The 17,314-nt window shown below is 35.1% G+C and overlaps 1 protein-coding gene across 2 annotated transcripts in view; it reads right to left on the bottom strand.

The window, feature by feature from the left end:
• The window catches only part of NCKAP1 (NCK associated protein 1), a 129,884-nt gene that overhangs the window by 87,815 nt on the left and 24,755 nt on the right, over positions 1 to 17,314 (bottom strand). The gene's annotated exons all lie outside the window — the stretch shown is intronic.

The raw sequence follows: 17,314 nt of genomic DNA, 5'->3' as shown, positions 1-17,314 counted from the left end.
TTCTGGAAAACTTTTATGAACTAATAAAAGTAAATTCAAACTAAAAAGAAACATATTGACTACAATAATGCAAAGGTAATGTAAAAAAAATGCAAAACTATAAACTGAAGCCATATACTGTAATCATGGCTAATTTTGACCCCAAAGGAAAAGTAGGGAAGTGTGTGTCCCTCTTTTACTTGGAGACATGCTGGCTATAAGTGCAAAATTTTGGAAAAGCTAACAGACATGGTCAGTATACCAATGGGTTCTGCTTAATTTTTTGTTAGAATGGAAGACTCTAGGTAAGGGTGGGAACAGAGGTATAACTGAAAATGACTTTGACATCAAACATCAAAACTTTTTGTAAAAGAGAAAATTATAGCACAATAGCACTACATCACACATCACACACCAAAGCCTATTCCTATGCTTTTTCAGCCATTCCTCAATTGATGGGCATCTCTTTAGTTTCTAGTATTCTGTCAAAAACAGCTGCCATAAATATTTTTGTGTATATATGACCTTTTCCTATTTCTTTGACCTCTTCTAGGTATAGGTCTTGCAATGGGATACACTGTTTTACTAAGTTTCTGAGTATAATTCCAAATTGTTTTCCAGAATGGTTTGTGCTCATTCACAAGCTAATCAACGGTGAATCAATGTATCTGTCTTCCCACAAGCTTTCCAACATCTATCGTTTTATTTTTTTCTTATCTCTGCCAGTCTGATGGGAATAAGGTAGTACCTGAGAATTGCTTTAAATTGAGTTTCTTTGGTTACTAATTTAAAGCATTGTTTTTTCATATGGCTTAGTCCAACATTCACTTTTTTCACATGGCTTTTTTTTTATATAGCCTGGCTTTTTCCCCCTGATATTCTTAGATCATTTATCAATTGGGGAGTGGCTCTTTTTCTTATTAATCTGAATCCATTTCTTTCTTAGAAATGAGACCTTTGTCAGAGAAAAGTTGTAGTGTACAAATGTAATGGAATACCACTGTCCTATAAGAAATGAGAAAACAGATGATTTCAAAGAGACATAGAAAGACTTATATGAACTGATAAGGAAAGAAGTAAGCAGAACCAGAAGGCCAATTTATACCATAACATCGATACTATAAAAAAGAACATTTTGAGGACTTTTATAAACTGATGAAGAATGAAATGAGCAGAGCCAGAAGAACAATTTGTACAGTGACTACAGCACTGTGACAACAGCACCGTAAAGACCAACAGCTTTGAAAGCTTTATAAGAACTACAATCAATACAATGGAACCAGTGATGAAACATTCCATGTACCTACTGCCAAGGGAGATAATAGATTTAGGGTGCAGAATGAGATATATATTTTTGTAGACAAAGAGTGATGTAATTTGTTTTGCTTAACTATGCATCTTTATCGCAAGGAATCTTTTTTTTCTTTTCTCTTTATTTTAATAGGTGGGGGGAGAAATTAATTTTTATTGATTAAAAAAATAAAAATAGAGAGGTGATGCAAGAGATATGTGCAATGTCACATGTACTTTCAAATGAAGTCACTGTATTAGTTTTATTTAATTGCTTTACTTTTTCACAAGAGACCTCTCATGGAGAGGGAGTAATCTATAAATGTTAGCAATATAAAAACAAAACATCAATACAACTTTTTAAATTAAAAAAATAAAAATAACGAATGTGGAATTCCTCATTAATTCCACAAATACAAAAAAAAAAGAATAGTATTTTAGACATAGAAAGGAATTCAGAGATTATTTAGTCCAATTCCCTTATTTCATGGACGAAGAAGCTGAAACTCTAAGCGATTAAATAACTTGTCCAAAGCCAGATAGTTGACAGATATTAAATTGGAATCTTATTCCATTAAATTATGTTGAAGAAAGTATTATTATAGTTTGCTCAAGTATGAGATTATAACTTCACACAATGAAGTAGACGACTCAAGCTGAATGAAGCTCTTGAGAGAAGCAGCTTTTAATTTTGTTTTTGAGTCCCTCAGAAAGTAGTACAGTACCTGGGAATGAGGGGGTGGGGGTGGGGGGAAGAAGAAGAAGAAAGATAGAACAGGAAGAGGAGGAGGAAGAAGGAAATTTATATAGAACTTTTTACAAAATGATTTACAAATATTTTATCTTCTTATACTAATAACCTTGGAAGGCAGGTATTATTAATATTCTCATTTTACTGATGAGGAAACTGAAGGAAATAGAGGTTAAGTGACTTGTTCAGGGTCACAAGTAAGAGTCCGAGGCTGGATTTGAACTCCGGTCTTCTTGACTTCAGGCCTAGTGCTATATCCATCATACTACCTAGCTATCTCTAGTAAATTAACAAATGCTTACTGGATTGTTATATCGATTTGATTCCACTCTGTATATGCTGTGGTTTTCAAAAAGAGTCCCACTTACAAATATTCCCTCAATCTTGAACACTTAGTCCAACATTCAAGAATATTTAATATAGTAAAGATCTGATCTGGTTGCCCTCCTATCTCCCTACTCTACCCCATCCTCAAAAATCACTAACTCCAATTCAACAACACATACTCAACATGAATCTTGATTTAGCTTTTTTGAGGGGATAGAGAAGGTATTGTTAAAATTTTTGCCTTGAGTACTGATTTATAATACAATGAACATACACTGACAGCACAGGTCAGGTACTATGTTCTGATAGATCAATTCCATCAGGACAGGCTATTACATCTCTGCTCTTCTCTAATCTTCAAATTTAAATACAAGAATGTTGCCCAATCTGTTTATGTTAATGACACAATAGAACAGTCACAGCACAGAAAGCTTTGTGAAAAAAAAATTTATCCAAAGAACTTTTTTTAACTGATAAGGACCTAAAAAATTACCTAGTTTAACTCCACATTTTATAGATAAGGTAACAGAGGTCCAAGGTGACAGAGCTAGTTAATGTCAAAGCCAGAGACAGAACTCCGATCTTCCAATTCCTAGGAGTCTAGTCTTCTTTACATTATCTGCTTATTCTATAAAATTTTTAATTTTAAACAAAAAATTAATAGTAAGTCATAATCAGTTATTACAATCAACAATTACTAAGCAAATGCTAAGTAACTGGGCATAGCACCAGGCCTTGATAATATAAAAATGCGTTAAATACAGGTACTGTCCTTCAAAGGAAATTAGTTCAAAAGCTTTATTATCATGACAAATCAGTGACAAAGCAACTTTTTATCTATTAACCCCAGAACTATACTAATATCACAAACTTAAAGAAAAAAGCACAAGGTTTTGCAAGCCAGTGTTTGTTAGAATAGTTCAATAGAGAATTCAGGACATACAAAAATGTAAGAGATTCACAATTTATTCCTCCAAGGAACACAAAAGAAAACAATTCCATCTGCATTTATTAATAGTATTACTATGTGTGAGGTACTGTGCTAGGTGCTAGAGACACAAGAGAAATAAGATATAATCCATGCCTTCTAGTACTTTTAAAAAATTTGAGGAAAAGATCACTTCAAGCTAGTGGGGAGGAAGGTGTTAGCTGGTGGAATGAGAAAGAAGTCAAACCTTGAAAGGGAAGGATTTCAACAGGAACAAGGTGATGGAGAAGAATCAGGTTATGAAGGTAAATGAGTTTTTCCAGGCATAGAGAATGGAAGTAAAAAAAAAAAAGAAAGAAAAGAAAATGAGAAATGTCAGAATAAGTGGTTCATCTAATGAATGAAATGAAAAGTGGATGAATGAATGGGGGGGGCGCAAAGCATTTAAGCCCTTCCTATATGCAAAATACTGCATTAAAAACTGGAGATTCAAACAGAAAAGATACTCTCAGCTCCCAAGGAGAATCTCATTAATTTGGTGGGGTGGGGGGTGGGGGGGTGTGCATATGGAATATTTTAGCAGCAAGTCATATAGAAAGAAAGACCCCATGATCCTTGGGGTATAGCAACAAAGAAGATGGTAATGTTTCTTCTTTAATATTACCTCTAATAAAAATTATATCAGGTTCAAATGTTGAATAATTAACAATGCCAAGGACTTTGGTGACAGTAACTTTCTTTTCTGAATCTTCAACAGATGTGGCTGTAGTAGTTGCAAGAGCAATTAGAAGGCTGTATCTCCACAGGGGCTGCTTCCCAGAATGCTGGCTGTGGGCACTAGACTAGAAGCATTGCTTTTCCAAAGGCTTGTCAGCCCAGGATCCTGGCCTGTCTCCATCACGGTCTAAGGAAAGACATGGTAGCAGTGGTTTGACTTGCTTTCAAAGTGCCTTGTTGACTCAGCTAGCCCTGTCAATGGCATCTGGTGAAAATGCCAGCATCTTCTACATAGGAATTGATTCCTTGAATGATAAATGTAAGGGCTGGACAGGAAACAGGACTGGTGGTCTAGGTAACACTTTTTAAATTGTGGGTTGCGACTCCATATGCAGTCGTGAAAAATTTGGCAAAAGTAAAGATTCCTGAATGCAGCAATGACCAAAAATTAATCAAAAATCAAACGTGAAATGAATCTGGGATGTTTCTGGCAGCACTTGCCCATGAAGAATCAGGCAACTTCACTGCAGTTTAGGTTCTGAACACAAAGCACGTGCACTTTGCACTTCCCATGTCCTCATGAAAAGGGGTCCCAAGTGGGAAATGTTTAAGAAGCCTTGGTCTAGGGAATGCTGTTACTCCCAGAGCTTTTGTACTTAGCTGACTATTGGTAGCTGTTCATTAGCAATTATTGCTGGTGGCAATGAGGAAGACAGACCCCTTCTTCACAAGGACCTATAATGAGGGCTGCAGAGTGTGGGCTCTGTCCAGTAGCCTTGGGACACTGTCATTCCCAATGCTCTTGGATTCAGGGTCCTAGGGATTCCCACTGGAGTCTGAGGGGAGATGGTGGTAGAGGTGGTGGTAGAGGTAGTGGTAGGGGCTTGACTTGCCTGGTGCCCAAATATGCAGGAGAAAGAAGAATTTATTCAAGTAGTGATATTCAAACAGATAAGGATACATAAAGATCAAATTGTGGTGATGAGAGAGTAAACTGTGTGAAAGTAGAAATGAAGGTCCAGGTATAAAAGTTGCTGCAAAGTTAGAAACAGCATTGGAAATAATTGGATGATGTCAAGATTCGAAAATCCTAGATGCCTAGGATAGTGGTGCCATTTTTGAGATAAGAATTAACTCAATTCTGTCTATATTAAGTCTGAGAGGTCAAACAGAAATATCCACTTGGAAATAGCCATTGGGGGTAGGAAATAATGGACTGGCATACTGTTGAGCAAAAGATATAGACATGAACACTAATAATATAAAGGTGATAAGATATATATACACAGGGATAGATAAGATTAACAAGGAAAAGGGAAAGGAAGGTAACAAGGCAAAAAAAAGGATGCGGAATTTCCCAAAAGTTGTTAATGCATACGAACAGTTCTCAAAAGAAATGCAAACTATTAACAACCATATGGAAGAATATTATTATGTAACTAATAAGAAAAGAAGTGAATGGCAAACAATTTTAAAGTTTCACCTCACATTCATCAAATTAGTAAAGAAAACAAAAAATGAGAACAGTTAATGTTGGAGGGATCATGCAAAGTTGGGAACACAAATACGTCATTGGTGAAGCTATGAATTAATACACAACCATTCTGGAAAGCAATCTGAAAGAAAATGACTAAAATCTGACTACTGATAAGCCTATGTCAAAAGGAGGTTACTGACATCCATATACATCATATACATCAAATATTTACAGCAGTAGTAGCAAAGTACAGGAAACAAAGCTAACGTCCATCAATTCAAGTGTATGGAACTAAAAAATTCCACAAGACTTCTACACAACTACCAAAGCTGGCTCCTTTCTTTGAGAGGATAGCTCTTAGAAGTCACTGGTCCCTCTCCATAGAATGGGTCCAAAGGTTTAGGGCCACACACATTCTATGCTTCTAAGCACTGACCTCTCATATTTAGACTGACTGGTCACAATGACGATAAATGCATTTTAAAAGTGTGAAAAGAAAAAAAAATGACTAAGCAAAGTATGGTACATGAATGTAATAGAATATCACTGTTCTAAAAGAAATTATGAAAATTATGAATAGACAGAAACATGGAGAAAGACTTACATGAACTAAAACAAAATGAAGTAAGCAGATCCAGAAAAACAGTATTAAAAATGACCCCAACAATGTAAATAAAAAGAGCCACCACAAAAAAGTTTGAATGTTGTGAAATTATTTAAAAAAATAACAAGAAGCTTGACCACAAATAAAGAGATGTAAGAAGAAATATTTCTCTCCTCCCCTTAGCTCTGCAGAAACAATATTTATTCCTTGATGTGCTAATCAGTTTTGCTGGGGTTTTCCTCCTTCTTTAAAAAAAAAAAAACTATAACGGATAAGTATTGAGGAAGAGGGGACAAATGTAGGGGAAAATCTAAACAATATAAAAACAAAATATATCAATCAAAACCTACTTTTAAAAAAAAGATAAAGGGCCACCAACAGTGTCAAATGCAAAGAGATGAAGTAGACTACACTTGAAACTTTTAACAAGATAAGCTGACCCAAAGATTATTAAGAGAGTTTAAATTTTTGGATAGAGAAAAACCACAATTACTCAAAAGAATGGCAAAACTTATTTGAGATTTTTAAATCTAGCTTAGCTTCTGACAGACAATGAAAAGAAGTAAATTCAATATAACTTTTGAAAACGTACAACCACAGAAAGGAAACACCAAGGTATCTTTAACTCCGCTTCCATAAACAATGAAATATACCTGGCCTCTTAAAAAATGGGATATATTAAAAAAAAATTTTAAATGTCTTAAGAGAAAAAAATTCACTATCAGAAGGCTGTGTTTCATGCTTCAGCCTTCTTCTCCTTCCACCCCTGCAGCCATTTTTCTCTCACTGGTGAGGTACTCCAGAAACTTCCATTTTGAGCAAAGACTCTGACCAGCCATCTTTCTTTCTCTTGACTTTGAGCCCACCCTACTGTGCAAGTACCTCCCCTCTTCAGCTCCCTTTCATATGTTTTCTTCTTCCATGAGACTACTGGGGGGCAAGAACTGTCTTTTTGCTTGTAAATGAATTAAAAATTCATTCACTTCAATTAACTGGACTTCATATTCATTTGTACAGGCAAACTGCATAAGTAAAGCACATTTTATTTGAAATATATTAACCTCTATCATTAAATTAAAAGAAAGTCTTCATATACACCAAATATCAAAATATTTAGAGCAGCGGTTCCCGAACTTATTTGGCCTACTGCTTCCTTTAAAAAAAAAAATTACTCAGCATCCCCCTGGAAATCTACTTTAAACCCTTTGACTTTTTTTTAAATTTGCAATACCTGAGGCTACCACCTTCCCCTAGCCCCCAAAATTGGTTTGGTGCCCCCCAGGGGGCATTGGGAACCTATGGTTTAGAACAACACTTTTGGTGCGAGCAAAAAAATTGAAAACAAAGATGTCCATCATATGGGGAATGACTAAACAAACTAGTAATTAAACATGATGGAATATTATCATTATACTATAAGAAATGCCAATTGTGATAAATACAGAGAAGCATGGAATTATTTATATGAACTGATGCAGAGTGAAATACGCAAAGCCAAGAAAACAATAAACACACCATTCCTGTAGATGTATCCTTGACCCCACATTCCACTTTGTCTACTTAAGCAGAATGCCCCATCTACACTCCTTCTATAATCTTCAATCTCTCCCTATCTATTGGCTCTTTCCCTACTACCTATAGGAACCCCTATACTTAAAAAGACCTTCATTTGAGCCTACTACACAAACTAGCTATCATCCTTTATCTTTCCTCCTCTTCTAGTCTCCTAGAAAAGGTAATCTACACAAAGAGCCTCATTTCCTCAATTCTGAACCCTCTGAATCTAGCTTCTGAAACTCAGTTGAAACTCCTCTCTCCCAAGTCAGGAATGATCTCAACTGCCAAATCTAACAGATTTTCCTCAATCCTTATACTTTTTGACATCTTTGCAGCCTTTGACATTGTTGATTATCCTCATCTCCTGGCTACTCTTAGATCTTTATGACACTGCTTTCTCCTGGTTCCTGTCCTACCTATCCGATTTTTCAGACTCTACGAAAAATGGTCCAAGAACCCTGGAAATTACAGTGCCACCTAGATAATAAGTAGTTCTTCCAGCCCAGTCTTCATAATCACCATCAAGGGGAACAAGCCTTGAAAAACAGGGCTCTACAATCCCCACTACCAACTCCAGGCATACAATAAACAACTGCTAAACAAATGTCACTGTCAGGTAGATGTTACAGACATAACTAACAAAGACCTGGAAAATAAAGTTTTTAACACCAAAGTAACTGGAATTGTCAAATGGTTCAACATGTGAAAGAGAAATGGTTTTATCAATGAAAAAGGCATTAAAGAAGATGCTTCACCAGTGTACCCTAAAGACATTCCTATCTGACTTGCAAGTGAAGAAAAGTCAGTGTTGGTCTCTCCCAATTAGAATATGAACTCCTTAAGGGCAAAGAGTATCTTGCTTTTCTATTTGAATCCCTAGTTCTTGGCTCAGTGTTTTGTACATAGTAAGGACTTAATGTTTTTCCTTTAATTTATTCGTTATTAACACAAGATTGGTTATTATAAAACTACATCAATGTCAAGCTATGGTGATATTTCAGTTTGACTACAAAGGTCTTCATTCTTGGGGAACAATGGAGCATATAGGCTGTTTGTTTATATAATACTCTCAGTTCATGACTGATCAACATTTTTCCATCTCTGATAACAGATTTTCAAAGTTGACCTCAGTGGCAATGTAGTCCATCCCATACACAAAAAGAATCTCCACTATAACATCCCTGACAAGGTTTGGCTTCAAGGCCTCTAAGGAGCAGGAAACTACCACTTCTCAAGAATTACATTTTTGGATTATCTTTAATACCTTTCATGATACATAAGTACTACTAATATGCTACAGCATATTTAACTCCATCATATGATCTCTCCCATAATCTTTTGGGTGACTACAATTTTAATTCTTCAAAAATTGTGAGATTTCATGATTTCTAGCACCACTAGAAAACTACTTCAACACATCCACTCTATAACTGATATGGGTACTCCTACCAACAATGGAAACAACTTATCTATACCTAGAGATTCTATGTAATTCCTGTCCATGTCCTCCATCAAACATGCTAGGGTCTTCCTTTAGATCTATTAGCATTTCGTGGATACCAATGGAGCACAAGGACTGTCTAGGGGTTCCATCTCTCCCTCTTGCTATGGGCCCAACCCATTTTCCACTTGTACATTTCTCTGACAACCTATATACTACTTTTTCCATGCTGTACCATGCTCATGCTGGCTCTTACCACATCCTACCTCCATTGCTCTTAGAGCAATGTCAATATTAGTTCTTCAGAAATTGTGGTGTTTCAATGACTTGCAGCGATACATAACCAGCAAAAGAATACTGATGCTCAAAGATGGGCCTTTTTATCAGACACATGTTTGGAATCATTAAAAGAACTACATCATTTGTCAAAATACATTCTAGCCTTTACTCCTGTTAAATTTTGGGCACATTATCCATCTTAAGCATACCTGCTATAGAAAACTGTTTGTAAGACTCTACCTATTTCTTCCTCCTATTTTCTTCAAGACAAACCTCAGTCCATACATGTGTATTTCATTCTCAAAGAAATGTTATAAAGATGGTAATATTAAGCATATGGGCAGGCAGTTAATGTTGATTCTTCAATCACTTTTCATCAGTAGTAATGCCCTAAATGATTTTTTTCCATTTACTAAATATTACTCCCCCTTCAGATATCCTAAAAATAAATTCCTCAATGCCCTGTCATCAATGCTGAAAATAGTTGGCTACACAACATTTCTGTTCTATTTTTTTATGTTTGTTGTCTTTCCCTTTCATCTTTAACTACTCTAGAGATGATATGAGTTTATTAGGTCTCATGCCCAAGTTTCCCACAATCAGTCTTTGTTATTTTGGGAAGTGATACTACTTTATCTTTTACCATCTTCTTTAATTTTTAATCTTGAACTATATTTTTTCATCTATTTTTCACTCTTCTATGACCAATTCTATTTTGAAAAATTAAGTTGCATATTTGTGCATAAATTATTTAAAGACTAGAAGTCCCTATGTTGCCCAGCCTGGAAGTACAGCCATCACTCATTAGCTCCGATCTCACTTCGATTCAAAACTGAAGTTTTGACCTGTGAAAAGCTTTAACCCAGCTGCAACTCAGACCTGCCAGCCTCAGCTTACCTAACAGCAGAAATCACAGGTGTATACTACTATATCTGGCCATAATTAAGGCATATATTGACACATTCAGAGGATATACTCTAGTCTTAATAGAATTTCTATAGTTTTTCAACCTTTTCAACAACAATTGATGCATAGGCTATCATTATCTTTATGGTGATCTTTTTGCTTATGATTATAGTGAGTACTATAAGACATGACCTATAATTTTGCAATTTTGAGTGTTTCCTTAGGTATTCTTTACTTTTAAAAAAAATTACATTTTAGGAATGTGCTATTATAACCAAAACAAATGACTAGGTAATTCAAATAGCTGATATAATTAGGATTTTTGGGAGGGGGAGGGCACCACAAAAAACTAGGCAACAAATCAGTTTTTCTTTTCTAAACTACTTAACTTAAAAAACATCCACATGAGGATCAACAAGTTTCCTTTCAAATGAGAACCCTAGTCTGGGCAAGATGCTGAATTTTCTTTAAAGTCTTCCTGACTTTGTTCCCAGACCTTTGTTCTTTCCTAAGACTAAAGTTAACTTTAACTGAATTGAAGTTCCAACAGCTTTCACTAGGCTCCTTTGGTGATCAGGAAATCAAGTTTAAAAAAAATTAAGAAGCTGTACAGCAAAAAGCAGCAAACAGCATTGAAGCATTTCCACCTTATCTTCTTTCTATACTAGACTTCTGTAGATATGACAAGCTACGTGGTCCTCAGGCCTCCTTCCCAAACAGAATAAACTCCTTGAAGCTAGTGCCTGTTTTTGTCTTCTAGTGATAGCATATTATAGGACAGACACAGGAGGCATTTAATAAATGTCTACTGAATCAGAAAACCAAGTGTCCCATGAAATGTTTTCTGTTGCCTTGATTCACAATGAAAATCAACTCCTTTTTTTGTATTTCTGAGAAAAATCTGAGTCATCATCCTTTCATTTGGATAGAACTTTTTTATGTCTTCTGGTTTCATTTACAGCAAGAATTCTGAAATTAACTATATTAACTATAGTCAATAGTTAATGTCCACAGAGCTAAAAACTTTAGCATATTCCACCCTAATTTCTGCCATTCTGCAAACTGTCACATAAAGGGAAAGGGGTCACATAAGACAGAGGGCCCCTTTCTATAAATAATTCATTACTTAGTAGCTAACCTATTCATAATATGCCTTGCCCTAACAGGCTGATTCTTGGGCAGCTAATATATTCTGTCACGAGGAGTACACCTGAAGTCTTTCCTAAACCTAGGTCATGTTTATGCTATGAAGAAGCAATGTAGTACAACTTCTATAGAGGATTTCCTATTATTTAAAAAAAACTTTTAAAATTATTTTTATCTTCTACTGTCATCTGAAACGTATTTAATGTATGTATGTATATATGCATACATGCATATATTTGTGTGTATATGGTGTCCCAAAAGCCTTAGTGCTTTTGCAGTGCTTAGTGCAGCTTAAAGCTTTAACAGCTTAAAATAATAATATATAAATATATGCCAAAGGGTATACAAAACAAACTGAGGTCTTAACCATTTTGTCCATTTAATTCCTTACTTCTCCTGAACAAAAATACTGTATACATTTTCCTTCCTATGACAAAGATCTTTGCAGTTGCACAGATTTGCAACCTCAGTCATCTTGAAATCCTCACTCCCAGTAGCCCCATATATCCAATCAGCAGCCAATTCTTTTCAATTATAACATTAAAATAACTTTCCTATGGACAACTGGTCTCTCCATCACATAGCTACCATCCTATTTCAAGTACCCATCATTGCTCATTGTTTAAATGTTTATCTAGAGTTTGCACTAACTTAAAAAATGTAAGCTCACTGAATAAGGATTATTTCATTGTTCTTTTACCCCTAATGCCTAGCAAAGTGCCTAGTACACAGAAGGAACTTAACAAATACTTGGCTGTTGCTTTAAAATTTCTCTAGCCAAGTTCCTTTAGGCACCAAATCACTTAAATGGTTCCTCCTTATATCTTCCATTATCATCCACCCTATCATCTCCTTGTTACAAAAATCTCTTCATGACCATTTCACAAACTACTACCAAGCAAGAAAAATCCCCATAAAAAGGAGTTTATTAAGATAGCACAAAAATGGAGAGTGAAAGAACACCCACACACATCCCTAAAAAATAGAAACCTCAAGATTTCCTTAAAATGACCTGCAAAGGGTCCCCGTTACAAAATAGACATCCTGGTTAAAATAAACCCCCTAGTTACAAAAAGCTATCCCTAATGCTCTCTACATAAGTGGCAGAAAAGGAGACAGAAAACCTGTGGCTTTTTCTCTTTTCCTTTCTTCAAGTTTCAGTCAACTTTTTCTAGAAGTATTCCAGCAAACCCAGATGATGATCATAGGTATAATAACTAGCATTTACATAAGCACTTTTAAGCTTGAAATGTGCTTTTCATATATTATTTCATTTAATCCTCCCAATAATCCTATGAAGTAGATTTCATTATTATCCCCATTTTACAGATGGGGAAAATGAGGCTGAGAGAGGTTAACGGATTTGCCCAAGATCAAATAGCTACTAAGTGTCTGCTGGTCCTCCTGGCTCAAAGTCCAGTGTTTATGTTCATCATATTCATTCATTTAATGTTTTAAAATACAATTTACATGTACATAACTTCACAAAGTTTTAACTTGGGAAATAAGGTTTCAATAATGTTATCTATTCCATTATAGCACTGTTGTAATTAATAAGGCTCTCAAATCTTTGGCATTGGTCCCTTATTCATCCCCTCCATTTTCCATAGATAATAATGCCTTAAATAATATGTTTTCTTCCAGAAACACCAATTACCCCTTAACTATATTCAGGACAATTTACTAAAAGACTTTGTTTTAAATGTTCATTTGAAGTCCTTTTTTTGAAAATGCTTATTTTTAAAAAAAAAACAATGTTGTAAGTGCCAATTAGGTTCCTGAGCTAGTCCTCAAAGCCTAACCATCTTTCCTCCTCCCTTCATCACCTCCAAGTGTTAGCAAAAACTGTGCTATTTAAAATTTATTGTTGAGGGAGAAGGGACTTTTATCAATAATTCCAGGAAGCCAAAGACTTCTGGATTATATGTTCATCACAGGGAATAAACTTTTCCTGAACTCACTGGACTCTTTCAATGATGTAACAAAGTAGTAATTAAGAGGGATACTGACTCAATCAGCTAAGGGCAATTTCTCTATCTCTTGTTTAGAGTTCTTAAAAAAGCTAGGCTGATCTGATATATTCTCTATCTAGGGGGTTTTCTCCATTTGTTCCTCTCCTAGTCTGGTCTTGATTCCACTTGTTCTATGATATCCTTCAATAGTCTGATTTCTTCCCTTCACTTTCATTTAAGCTAGATATGTGCATGTGAAATTTGCTCAACTCAGGTTCCTGGAATGATTCTAGTATTTTCTTATCTTGCTATTCTAATTATGTTATAATCCTTTCCCTGTTTAATGACATTTTAAATGCTTGATCTTGGACTCTTGGTTTTACTATTATACAATTCCAATCCAATTAGTTATCTGTGTAGTTAAACCTGCCTGTTCTCTTATTGAGGCACACCATCAAATAGATGTTTAATTACAGAACATACTTTGTTAAAAATGCACTTTCTGATCAGCAACTGAAAGGGCAGAAAGCCTTTGCTCTAGCAAGATGCCTACCAAAAAACATCATAATCTTATTTTATTGGATATATTTGGGGGGATAAAGGAAGAGCTATTTGGTCTGAAAAATCCAGCTCATTCCAATTCACTCCTTTCAGGTGTAAACTTGACAAAACACTTTTGAATACACTGATTGCTTACAAAATTGTAGTGTAGATACTATATATAAGGAAAGAGCATTTTAAAAGGTATTGCTGTAACACATAATAAAATTAAATAAGAAATAAGTGTTACCATGTGCCATGGACTCATATAACTTTTTTTACCAGCAAGCTCAAGAGTTGGCTTACTGGTGACCTTTTCCATCTAACTGCAATCAACTTCCCCTCTTAAAAAAAAAAAAGATTCCTAGATCCTTAATACCATTAAAGAAAAGGATCCCAGACCTTTTCCTCCTCCCTGACCTCCTAAAACAATATATTAATTTTTTAGTCATTTTTAAAAGGAATACTATAGGAATTATAGTATAATATATTACAGGACAATAATCAGGGAGCAAAAATTACAAATAATGGAAGGCAACTATAGGATTACAAACACAGGTCTTTCAGTCACTCTTCCATACCTATTCTAGCAAACTAAAACTGGATCTTCTTTACCTTTCTAACCTCCTCTTACTAGTTGGACACATTTTTCTACTAGCAATTCCCCTCCCAGAATCAGTCCATTACATACTATTTTAGAGTTCTGCTGCATGTCAAATAATTTTATTACATAGGGTTCTAAGTATTATAATCCCCCTATAACCTACTTCTCCAACCTTTAATCTTGAACATGATAATCTGGGGCCAGAACTGGTGAAATTTATTGCAACATTCTATTATTACGACAGGCAATTCTGATGGCCTTAAAGGACTTTTTGCAATGCCTATGTTACCCCATTTTGGGAGGAAAGTACCACCTTTCCATCCAATTTCAATGCATTCCGACACATTGATGTTTTAATGTAATATTTAATTTATCTGTATAGATGTCTTTTAAAGGCATCATGACACTTGCTAGAGAGCAGGACTTAGAATCAAGAACAGCCAAGTCCAAGATAGAAAGAGGGACACAGTGTTCTTTTCACTTAAATTTAAATTTACTAAATTTCACTTTAAATTTAAATTTAAATCTTGCCTCTGACATCTGTTAACTTGTGTTACCTTGGGTAAATCACTTAACCTCCCTGGGCTTCAGTTTCCTTTCAGTTTCAATAGTAAAATGATGGGGGTTAACTAGATGGTCTCTTAAGGCCTCAATTCCAGCTCCAGGTGTATGATCCTATAACCAAAAGAATGTACAAAAACCATTCTTTTTCTAGTTCTATTCTAAGTAGAACTTGATTTATATAGAACAATGGACCTTTTTATGGCTTAAAAAAAAACAAAAAACACGACACAACCTTTGAACTTTGCACAGAAGCAGAGGGGCCAGGATTTGAACCTAGGTCTTTGCCTCAATAGCCAGTGTTCTTTTCCATGTACTAACAACCAAGAGACCTGGCAAGCACTGCCTTTAATACAGTGGCTGTGTGACCCTGAGTAATTCATTTAACTGTTCAATATTCTAGGCAACTCTCAGTATTCCTAACCTTGCATATACTACAGATCTAAGGAATGAAATCTGAAGTGACAGTCTTGCTAAATTGAAATAAGAAAGGAATTTTTAAATTAATTTTTTTAAAATCATTGTACAGCTTGAATTTCATTACGGACAGGACAGTGAGCTTTACCCAAAGAAAATAGTTCTTTGTTCAAACTGCAACTCAATCAAATGTTTCAATAAAATATAACCTTGGTAACACACACAGTACTGACCAAGCATTAAATATGAAAGGCCAAGTCCAAGATACTTGTAAATAGCTGAGTACAGCCCATCACTATTATTAGAAAAACAGCATAAGAAGGCCATCCAACTGATACTGGATCAGTTATGTTACCTCTGATACAGAGTTGTTTAACTAAGTCTTGTTGGGATAATGCCTGTCACACTGTTCAATAAAATTAAATAACTAAGAATATTTTTACTCTTGAATATAATTTCCCATGTGCTCTTCAAGAAATGGCAACTTCTTCAAAGTCATTCCATGAAATGTCTATAGTCACTATAGGCAGAATATAATCCTTCAGGGAACAAGAAGGATCTGAGTAAAATCCTTAGTTAAGACTCAGTTAAACAACTCTTTGTATCAGAGGTAACATAACTGATCCAATATCAGTTGGATGGCCTTCTTATGTTGTTTTTCTAATAATACTGATGGGCTGTACTCAGCTATTTACAAATATCTTGGACTTGGCCTTTCATATTTAAGAGGTGAAATGACATACATTAAATAGGACACTGTTCTATGAGATCAAATTAGAGACAAAAGACGTGGAGTCAAAGCCCTCACTCGCTATGTGACCTGACTTAGTAGCTATATAACCTTAAGAAACTCATAACCTCCAGAAGAATGAAGATTGTTCCAATAATGGGAAATAAGACTGCACTTATTTTAATTTTCTGTTTCAGAGATCACAAGCAACAATCTCCTGAATTTTCACCAAAAATTGCTTCCTTTCTTCCAGTAGTCTTTACCAGCTATAAGAAGAAAATGGTGATGAGACCAAGTATAGGTCAGAAATAGGCCAAATACAACATATAAACCTATCTGGTATTTGGCCAAACAAGAATGGTGTATGGCATATGGTTGGAAACTAACAAGTACTTGGAAGCAAATAAACCACGGTGATTAACAGGGATGATTCAATAGTGTACCAGACAGATTCTTCTGGACCACAATCCTCATCAGCAAACAACATCCATAGATTAATCCTCCTATTCCTTGAATTTATTTGGTATTAGACCACTGGTGATGTTAACAGAATCTTAAATTCGAAATATTAGCCATTTCTTATAAATCATTAATATTGCCTTAAATTCAGTGTGAAGAGACATGGGTGGCTTATACATACATACATACATACATACATACATACATACATACACACACACACACACATACACACACACACACACACACACACACACACACACACACACACACTCCTCTCATTCCTCAGGACACAGACACAAAGCAGGAAATATTCAACTTAAAGGACTATCTCAAATTACTGCATTGTAATAGATACTTCTTTTGACTTTGGGGTATATGATGTTTTACAAGAATTTGCAGATAAAAGCTGCAGAAATTCCATTACTATCCCAAACTAATCTAGTACTTCTTCCCTAAAAAAAAAAAACCTAACCTTTCTCAATAGTTTAGTTTCCATACAAAAAATAAGAACCCTGTTGTTTCACCAAACTAGTGTGGAAGTATAAAAGTGTTCAATAAGTATTTGTTGATTATTAAAAATATCTTAAAGGCAAAACTGTGTAAGCATTTCAAGATGTAAATTTCAAAGCAATAAACACTATTAACA

This window comes from Phascolarctos cinereus, unplaced genomic scaffold (assembly GCF_003287225.1).
Source record: "Phascolarctos cinereus isolate Bilbo 61053 unplaced genomic scaffold, phaCin_HiC Scaffold_726;HRSCAF=1367, whole genome shotgun sequence".
NCBI lineage: Eukaryota > Metazoa > Chordata > Mammalia > Diprotodontia > Phascolarctidae > Phascolarctos > Phascolarctos cinereus.
The sequence above is the reverse complement of the archived record's forward strand: the minus strand, read 5'-3'. Positions and strand labels throughout refer to the sequence as shown.